General features: G+C 37.5%; 1 protein-coding gene across 9 annotated transcripts in view; it reads right to left on the bottom strand.

Annotated features, from left to right (window-relative positions):
* LOC110030668 overlaps positions 1–9,690 on the bottom strand; it is a 40,926-nt gene that overhangs the window by 27,110 nt on the left and 4,126 nt on the right. The window contains exon 1 of one of the 9 annotated variants that reach the window (XM_020733497.1): positions 2,559–2,919. The exons of the other annotated variants lie outside the window; for them this stretch is intronic. The gene's annotated coding sequence lies outside the window, so the exon portion shown is untranslated. Of the gene's footprint in view, positions 1–2,558; positions 2,920–9,690 lie in introns of those variants that run through there. 9 annotated transcript variants of the gene reach the window in all.

Raw genomic sequence — 9,690 nt, forward strand, 5'->3', positions numbered from 1 at the left:
CCCCCCAACACACAATAGAACCTAATATTCACGATTAAAATATAGTACATTGGATAAACACCACGAATAATAAGAAAGAAAATCATTTGATATACTAGTGAAATCATGTTCAGCAAGGTCAAGCCCCATTGTTAACCCTTTTCTATGTTTTTCATATACAAAATTAAGTATCTTTTATAAGTCTTTCATCCATGTATATGACAGACCTTCATGTAAAATTAAGATGTTAAACTTTCAATACTAATATAAATTATCTAGCACGCAATAATCTAGAATCGTCTATGAGAAAGCTTCTAGCCTAATGTTATATTCGCTACAACTGCAAAAGGACATTCACATCAACATCTCAGGCACAATTGAAGTCATCCCTTTATCATCTTCAAGTTTATCAATTCTTAGAAAAATAAGTCAAGGCTAGGACAATCTCTATTATAATCTTAAGAGAACAATGTCTTAGGTATGACTGTAGTTAAAAAACTCCTCTGCTATCATCCATTATAATATCACTTTCATGACTAGAAGGCAACCCTGGCTCTAACCTCAATACAGTGCTCACGTAAACATCATAAACAAAGTTGTGAACAGGAAAACTCTTTCATTCAACATTTTCAAAATAACTTAAGTGACAATTATCTTTCTCAACTTGCAAAAGTAAATAATAAAATAAAAAATTCAAATTCCATACAAAATCCCGACAAGATTCCTGTTCACTACACAAGATTGCAGCCATGACCTTGAAATAACTAAATAAAGCAACTATCATCTTTGATTTAAAAAATAGCAACAGTTGGGCTCAATCAAGGTGCAATTGATCACAAAAAGATTCAATTCAATCTCTTCAATGTAAGTTCACATCATTGAGTAATATTCTAATAATAACATTGAATAGACCAAATAATCTTTGAGAGAGTTCTCTTAATATCTTCTGTTATCTAGTAAGATTTAGGGCAACATCTCATATTAATAATCTAAGATAAACAAAATTCCAAAAAATAACCCTTCATAAACCTCCTTAGAAAAAATAGTAAGATTGTTTGAAATTATGGCATGGAGAAAATATGTCATTAATATGTCAGAATATTAATTATACTTATATATGAGAAAAAAAGTAGACAGCCAAGGGTTGAGCAATAAATTATTTGTATTTAAAATTCAAATAAAATGCATAACGGAATTATTATGTTTACCAGGTATCATCATATTATCCATCACTATCAATAAAGATCATCTTAATCAGTTCGTTTTATACATTAGATGGTCAATTAAAAAATGAATATTCAGCACCGACTCCAATCTTATAGTTCGCATATCAAACATTTTTTTAAAAAGCCACAAATAAAATTTCCTTCAAGATATTGATAATTCAGGTCCTTCACTTTGATCAACCAAATGATACAATAAGGATCTCCTGAAATATTTTGCAGTCATCAAACTTTTTTCCAGCTTCAACTTTTAGAAGAACGATCTCTTTATATTGAGTACATGTATAGCCTTCATATATTTAACTCTAATCCCATCATGAACTTCTGATTGGATACAAATAACCTCTTAAAATTGGAATAGATTGGTACAATCATCGGCTCAATCTAAATCTTGATTTATCAAATCTTCAAAGTCATCACTTATGATTTTAGGATACAATCTTCACTTGTACTCAATCTTTATAAACTCAAAAAGAGATATTCAATCAAAAATCAAGATTCATCATTGACAATAACTGAATATAAACATATAGCTATGCCAGATCAGAGTCAAAAATCATAATTATTGAATTACGTTTTCAGCGAAATCAAATATGTTAAATTCATCCGTTTGATGCTCCATTGAATTTTTCTGCAACAACACAGTGCAGGAATCACTACCCAACAGTCGTTCTAAATTTTTTTTTTTTTTAGAAATAAACAGTTCAAAAAATTTCTCAAATTTTTTTATAAAGCAACTATAAATAAAATGAGCATATTAAAAAAATCAACCAATTTTAAGTAGCATACAAGAGAAAGTAAATTCTTCATGTCTGCAATCAGCAATATGATGAATTCAAGAAAGTTGCTCAAGAACATTCTACCCTACCAAATGAAAATACTTTTGTATGAAAAAAATCATGAGAGTGGTCACAAAGATTATTTAAATTCACAAAAAAAAAGGTTCACTTTTTTTTACAGCTGATGCAATTGTAAATAATCATCGAAGATAGAAAGATCACAATTTTAATATCAGGACATCAATTTTTTCTTAAATAGGAATCGTAGATTTTCAGTAGAAAATTTTATGAGAAAAACATACAAATGCATATAATCTTCCTAACAATGTTTTGAAATAAAATTCTAAGTATGCCTGCATAAATAAGAAAAAAAATTATACTAAAATGAAAAAAAATGAATGCCGAATAAATTCCTAGTATTTTTGAGGGGGGGCATCATCATCTTTGAATCCTCCATTAAGAACATGCTAATGCATCAATCATCGCCGCTAACATGGATATAATAATTTTTTAGAACAGTTGACAACTTTCTTAAAAGAAAAAAATGAGCTTCAAAATTAAGTAGAAATCCTCCCACCTCATATCCATTCCATCCAAATGAAGATGGTAACTTCATTTCAATAGAACAAAGCTCTGCTACAAGGATTAAGATCCGTGAGTAGCTCAATTTTAATTTGCTTAAACAAAGAAAATTAACCCCCTTTAAAGAAAGATTAAAGCCCCACTATAGGAGTTACAAGTCTTAAGTAACCCACAAAACTCCGCCTGTGATGAACAAGTTGGTACTCTGGGTAGATACACGCTGAAGCTAACGAGCAAGAAAGTGATCCACCTATCTAGAAAAAACTGAAGAGTCTTCTTTTAAAAGAAAAAGGTAAGCCTACGAATTTGGGAAATTTTCTCACCGATGGAGGACACAAACGAATGAATGCGAAGGGTTATAAAATTTAAAAATAAGAATTACACTCAATTTTCATTATGATAGTTACAAAATAAGAGGATTAAAGTTTCAAATTTTAATGATGGAAGCTTTACTCAATCTCAATTATAGAATTATAAGTATTGGAGGACTTAAATTACAAACTATAAAAATAAATCAATCAAGTTTCATCATAAAAACATATTATGATATGATTTACAATATTATCAACAATAATGATTAAAAACATTATCTTGTTGTGACATATAATTAAATTACTTTAACACATAATTTTGAATGGCAATATTATTAGACTAGAAAATATGACATCCAAAAATAAAGGTAAATAATACATTATCATAAAATTAATTTGATCAAGCATGAATCTAAGAGCAATGTTTAAATTTAATTTTTTCGGAATTAAATTCAGAGTCATCTAAATTTTAATTTCTGCAAATTAATAGTTGAAAAGAAATGATAAACCTAATGACACGAAAAGGAACCAAACTTAAAATGAGTTCAAATAAAGTATTTGAATTGTAGTTGAAAACATCAAAGCATTAATTAAAAGAGAAAATAATATGTGAATTTTGTTTGCTCTTAATCAAAACGAAAACCTTTATGAAAGCAATCCAACAAGCCTGCGACGCGGGCGCTAAAAACAGTGACCAGATACAGGCACTGAATGCTCCCCGAAGCGGGAAAAGGCGGGAGGTGGGAGGCGGATGGCGATGCGCGGGAGTCTCACGGGCGAACTCTCACGAAGGTGTTGTCGGAGACTTCACGGGTTGCTATACTTGTGTAGGCTTTTCTGGATTATTCTAACCCTCCTTTTGTGTCCGGAGTTCATAAATAGTTGTTTCTTGTGTGTAAGAGTTCAGTTCTAGTTGTGTAGCCTTCAGATCTTTTGTGTGTGGTCTCTTTCCTCTTGTTAGGGTTATATCTGACGACAAGTGGGTTATAACCGACGACAAGTGGTACTTCGGTTGTATCCTAGTTTGAAATGGTATTGTATACTTCCAATCTCCTTCGCTACTTCTCCTCGATTCTTCTCCTACTACTTCCCATAACGGTCTACCGCCCTATATCCCTCCACCACATTGCCGCCGCTTCTACTTTCCCCCACAACCTTGCGATCCCTCCTACCTACAACTAATCAAACACCATCCCAACCTACCCAAACAACCACCCGGCCTTCCCCACCTTTCTCTACCACTCCACCACCGCCACCACTGCCTTTGGATCTCTTCCTACAGTCTCTTTCTTCACCCCTAGCCTGAGATTCATCTATTACTATATTTTCCTTTCAATTGAGTCGTGTTGTAACTCTATTTCTATATTAATAAAAATTTGTTTTGTGTTCCTACTATTCTTCCTACTAGTTCCGATATCAGTTGGTATCAGAGCTCGCTCGACCCTGTATCATCCAAGGGTTTCTAGCAAACGTCCCATCCATGCCACATCCACTCCATTATTTTCTTTCCACTACTCTAACCACCGCAAGGAGTTACATCAGGCTCTACCCTGGAAGAGATTCAATGAGAAATTCGTCATTAGCAACAGAGACTAGCAGAGTTGGATGTCCGTGATCGAGAGAGTCAAAAAGAATATTGGGACAAAGAGATAAATTCGTTTCCACGGGAAAGATCGCAGTGATGAGGAATATCAGCCATGTCATTTTGGTATCTAATATTAAAGTTGAACAAGAAAAGAGCCCCCTTATGGAGGTCAACGGGACTTTGGCATTAAGATGGTCCTCCCAAAAATTGAGGGAGGCATGGACCCCGATGAGTTTATTGATTCGTTGCAATCAGTCAAACATATTTTCGAATATAAAGGTATATCAGAAGACAAACGAGTCAAGCTACAAGTTATTAAACTAAAAAAAATACCTCCTTATGGTTGGAAAATCTACGAAGAAAGAAAAGAAGAGAAGACAATGAAAAGATAACTAAGTGGGAGAAGATAAAAAAGGCAACGCAGAAGAAATATATTTCACGCATACAATATCGTCAGGATATGTTTCTAAAACACCACAACTTACAACAACAAGATCTTTCAGTTGAAGAGTTCACAGCCCAATTCGATCACTTGCAGTTAAAGTGTGAGCTGACGAAGCCAAAGAAACATGCGATAGCTAGATATCCGGGTGTTTGAAACCTGACATCAGCAATGTGGTACAGCTGCAGCCATATTGGACACTAGTGGACATTCACACCCTAACCTTGAAAGTGAAAAGAAAGCAGAAGCAAAGTCGGCAACAGTCATCCTTCATACCACCATCTTCAGCTAAACAACCACTTGCAACTTCTATAGCAGATAGAGGTACCTCGGGAGGAAATAAAAGAAATTGGACAGGGATCTGATAAGGCAGATCTGATTGGGAAGAAGCCAGAGAAAGATGATTCCTCTAATACAGTGGGCCAGGAAGTGTTTCAGATGCCACAGCTAAAGTCACATGGCCTCTAGCTGCCTAACAAGCCTAGTCGTCACACTAACAAATCAAGGTGTCGTCGAGGGAGTCGAAGAGGAGTCAGGGGAGAGTCCAGAAGAAAGGCTTCAGCTCCACGGAGAAGAAGGAGAAGCATTAGTCATTTGGCGAATACTGCAGTCCGAGCCAGAGTAGGACCAATCTTGGTTAAGACAACACTTTTTGCACTAAGTATGTCAAGGGGAAGGTCTGCAGTCTGATCATCGACAGTGAGAGTTGTGAGAACGTGGTGTCCACGCTCATGGTGAAAAAGGTTAAGATTGGACGTACAGAAGCATCCCCAATCATATTCTCATACTTGGTTGAAGAAGGGAAATGAGATACGTGTGGTTCAACAGTGCTTAGTAGATTTCTCCTTCAGAGACTAGTTACATGAATAAGTATGGTGCGATGTGGTTCCTATGGATGCATGTCACATTCTAATGGGAAGGCTTTGGCAGTTCGATCGCAAGACTCAACACGACGAGTTCAAGAACACTTATTATTTCAGAAAGGATGGAAAACGTATCGTTTTGCTACCTGCTAAGGATACAAAAGATGGGAGCATACAGAGGTAAAATTAGTTCCCTAGACCACTTTCCAATAGTAAATTAGAGATGCATCCATAACACTAGCATTAGTCCTTCTAGAAGGAAAGAGAGGTACCAACACTACTAGCCATTATTACAGGACTTCAGGATGTTATGACCGACAGCTTACAGGAGAGATTACCGGCATTAAGGGACATCCAATAAGCTATAAACCTTATACCCGGATCTGTATTGTTAAACCGACCAGCCTACAGATTAAGATCTGCAGAGTATGAACAGCAAGATCTCATCGCAAGGAGCCTAGTCAGAGAAAGCACCAACCTGTATAGAGTCCCTGCCTTGATGGAGCCCAAAAAGAATGGATCATGGTGGATATGCATCGACAGCCGAGTTATCAACAAGATTACCATCAAGTATCGATTCTCCATACCCCGTTTAGATGATCTCTTAGACCAGCTACACAGAGCCACATCTTCTCCAAGACCGACTTGTGCAGCAGATATCACAAGATATGGATGAGGCTAGCAGACGAGTGGAAGACCGCATTCAAGACACGAGTTGGACTTTATGAGTGGACCGCTATGCCTTTAGACCAGTTGTACGCACCCAACACTCTCACGAGACTAATGAACTAGGTATTTCAATCGCACAATAGAAAATTTGTCGTTTTCTGCTTTGACAGAATTCTAGTCTACAGCCAGTTGGAAGAGGATCACTTGCATCACCAAAAGGTAGTATTCGAGGTACTTGAGCCAAGCAAATATATGTCCATCCGAAGAAATGACACTTCATGACAAGTCAATTATGTTTTCTGGGTTACATCGTCTTGTGCAGGCGCTCAAATGGATCCCGCAGACAAAGGTCATTATTAGCTAGACCGCCCCACAAACGTTCACCGAACTGAGATAATTTTTGGGGCTAGCATCATTCTATCAGAGATTCATTAAGAACTTCAGTATTATCAAATCCCCTCTCACCGAACTTTTGAAAAAGTTTGCTTAGACAGTCACATCTCAGAACAGTTTTGACACACTAAAGAAAAAGGTTACTCTGGCACTCATGCTAGCACTACCTGACTTCAACCAACTTTTCGAAGTAGAGTGTGATGCCTCTGGTATTGGGATCGAAGCAGTGTTGAGCCAGGGATGACACCCCATCACTTTCTTCAGTGAAACGTTGAACGAGTCTAGGAGGATTTACTCAACTTGTGATAAAGAATTCCACGTCATCGTAGGAGCTCTGAAACACTGGAGTCATTACCTATTAACAAACGAGTTTACACTTTTTACAAATCACAAGACCCTAAAATTTCTCAACAGTCGGAGCAAACTAAAAGGATGACACGCCACTTTGGTGGAATTTCTAGCCTCATTTCAGTTTGTACTAAAGCACCAAACTAGAAGCAAGAACCGCATAGTCGATGCATTAAGTCGTCGACATCTATTGATAGTTGTGGGCTTCGAGATCATAAGGAATCTATATGAAACAGACCAAGGTTTCAAAGACATATGAGAGTAATGTCAGGAGAGGCCAGCTGAGTAATATTACCGCACAGATGGAGACTTGTTCCACCAAAGTCAGTTATGCATTCCCCGATCTTCACTAAGAGAAGCCATTGTCTAGGAGTAACGAGCGATGTGGAGCGACATGTTAGGCAGCGCAAAACTTGTCACCTAAAAAAGATAAAGGCTCAAAATGCAGGATTGTACACGCCACTTCCAGTACCAGAGGCATCATGGGTCGACGTCGGCATGAATTTTGTGGTGGGACTTCCAAAAACCCAAAGGAACAAGGACTCCGTCATGGTTATGGTAGACAGTCTCTCTACGATGGCCTACTTTGTACCATATCACTGGACACAAGACACCTCTCACATCATCGATCTTTACTTCAAAGAAATTATAAGGTTGCACGGAATTCCTAAGACCATTACCTCCGACAGAGATGTCAAATTCCTGAGCCACTCTTAGAAGACACTATGGTGAAATCTTGGGGCACCAAACTTCAATTCAACTTGGCAACTAACTCACAGACAGCTGGACAGAGGTAGTAAACCGGAGCCTCGGTAATCTTCTGATGTGTTTTGTGGGTAAAAATATAAAACAGTGGGATCCTATTTAAGCGCAAGTTGAGTTCGCATATAACTGATCCAACAACCAAATTACGGGACGAATTCCATTTGAGATTGTATACGGACACAACCCACTCACGCCTCTAGAATTGGTGTTGCTCCTACAAACGTCAGAAACCAGCAAGGATGTTACAAAACGAGTTTATGAGATTCAAAAGCTCCTCGAAGAAGTTGGCAAGGAGATTGGTAAACAAAACCGCAAATATCAGACACAGATAAATAAATCCAAGAAGAAAGTAATTCTTTAAGAAGGTGACCTTGTAGGGATTAATTTGAAAAAGAAAAGATTTCCCGTCGGATCATTTGGGAAGCTTAAGCTAAGAGCAGATGGATCTTTCAGAGTACTTCAGAAGTTGAACGACAACGCTTATAAGATCGACCTGTCTGGGTAGTACAATGTTTCAGTCACGTTCAACTTAGTCGACTTGAACCATATTTTGAATAGCCTGGAGCTTCAACAAACGAGGTCAAAGCTTCCCCAACCCAGGGAGACTGACGGGCGCTAAAAACGACACTCGTATCTGGGCGTTGAATGCGCCCCAAAGCGGGGTGCTTCTGCACTGTGGGGGTCAGGGACCCCGTGACTGTTGCAAAGCAGGATGGGGTGGAGGCGGATCGCGATGCCCTATGAACTACCGCGAAGCGGGAAAAGGCGGGAGGCGGATTGGATTCACAGGGGTCTCGCAAGCGAACTCTCGCAAAGGTGTAGGAGGCTCCGCGAGTTGCTGCACTTGTTTAGGCTTTTCTGAATTCTTCTGCCCTCATTTTTATATTGGAGTCTATAAATAATTGTTTCCTATGTGTAAGTATTCAGTTCTGGTTATGTAGTTTTCAGATTTCCTGCATGGAGTCTCTTCTCACTTGTTAGGGTTGTATTCGACAACAAGTGGTGCTTTGGTTGTATCTTGCTCCAAGATGGTGTAGTATACTAACTGACATTTTTCTTTTTGTAAATCGACAATTACAAGAATTTGATGACGCTACTATAAGATTTAAATTCCAGCAACGGTGTCAAAATCTTGACTGCGCCTTTATATATATGTGTTTGATTTAATAAAGATGAATAGATATAATATTCAATAATGTCAATGTCGAATTTGCCAACGCAAGTATACGTATCGCTCAAGTAATATAGGGCTCTAATGGAGTCCTAGTTATCGATCCCACAGGGAGAAATAGAATACTACGGACTAAGGCTTAATAAAAAGTAATACTTCAACTAGAACGACGACGTTCAATTTGCTTTTCTGTCACTAATAGACAATTAAAATAAGTAGATAATTTGGATAACTAATAAATAACTAATGATAGAAAGTAGGGTTTAATTTGTGATATTCAATATATAAGCAAGTATCATTCTCCTTGTTAAGAAATTGTAGTGAATGGATAAAATGAATTAGTTCAATTTATAGTGTCAAATAGGAGCATACATATTTTTTACCCTTTGGTCCAGACATAAAAAACATTGACTAATCTTATGCTTGGTTACTAATTCTGCGGCTAGGCTGGGAGGATACCGGCTCTCACTTCGGAGCTCACACGTTCCCCTCACCTGAGGGCTAACATCTACACATCAGCACCTAAACGATAAGACCAAATTGGGGATTTTAGTCTGTCACTCTAAAATCTCCAATTCTA

This window comes from Phalaenopsis equestris, unplaced genomic scaffold (genome assembly GCF_001263595.1).
Source record: "Phalaenopsis equestris unplaced genomic scaffold, ASM126359v1 Scaffold000750, whole genome shotgun sequence".
NCBI classification, from domain to species: domain Eukaryota; kingdom Viridiplantae; phylum Streptophyta; class Magnoliopsida; order Asparagales; family Orchidaceae; genus Phalaenopsis; species Phalaenopsis equestris.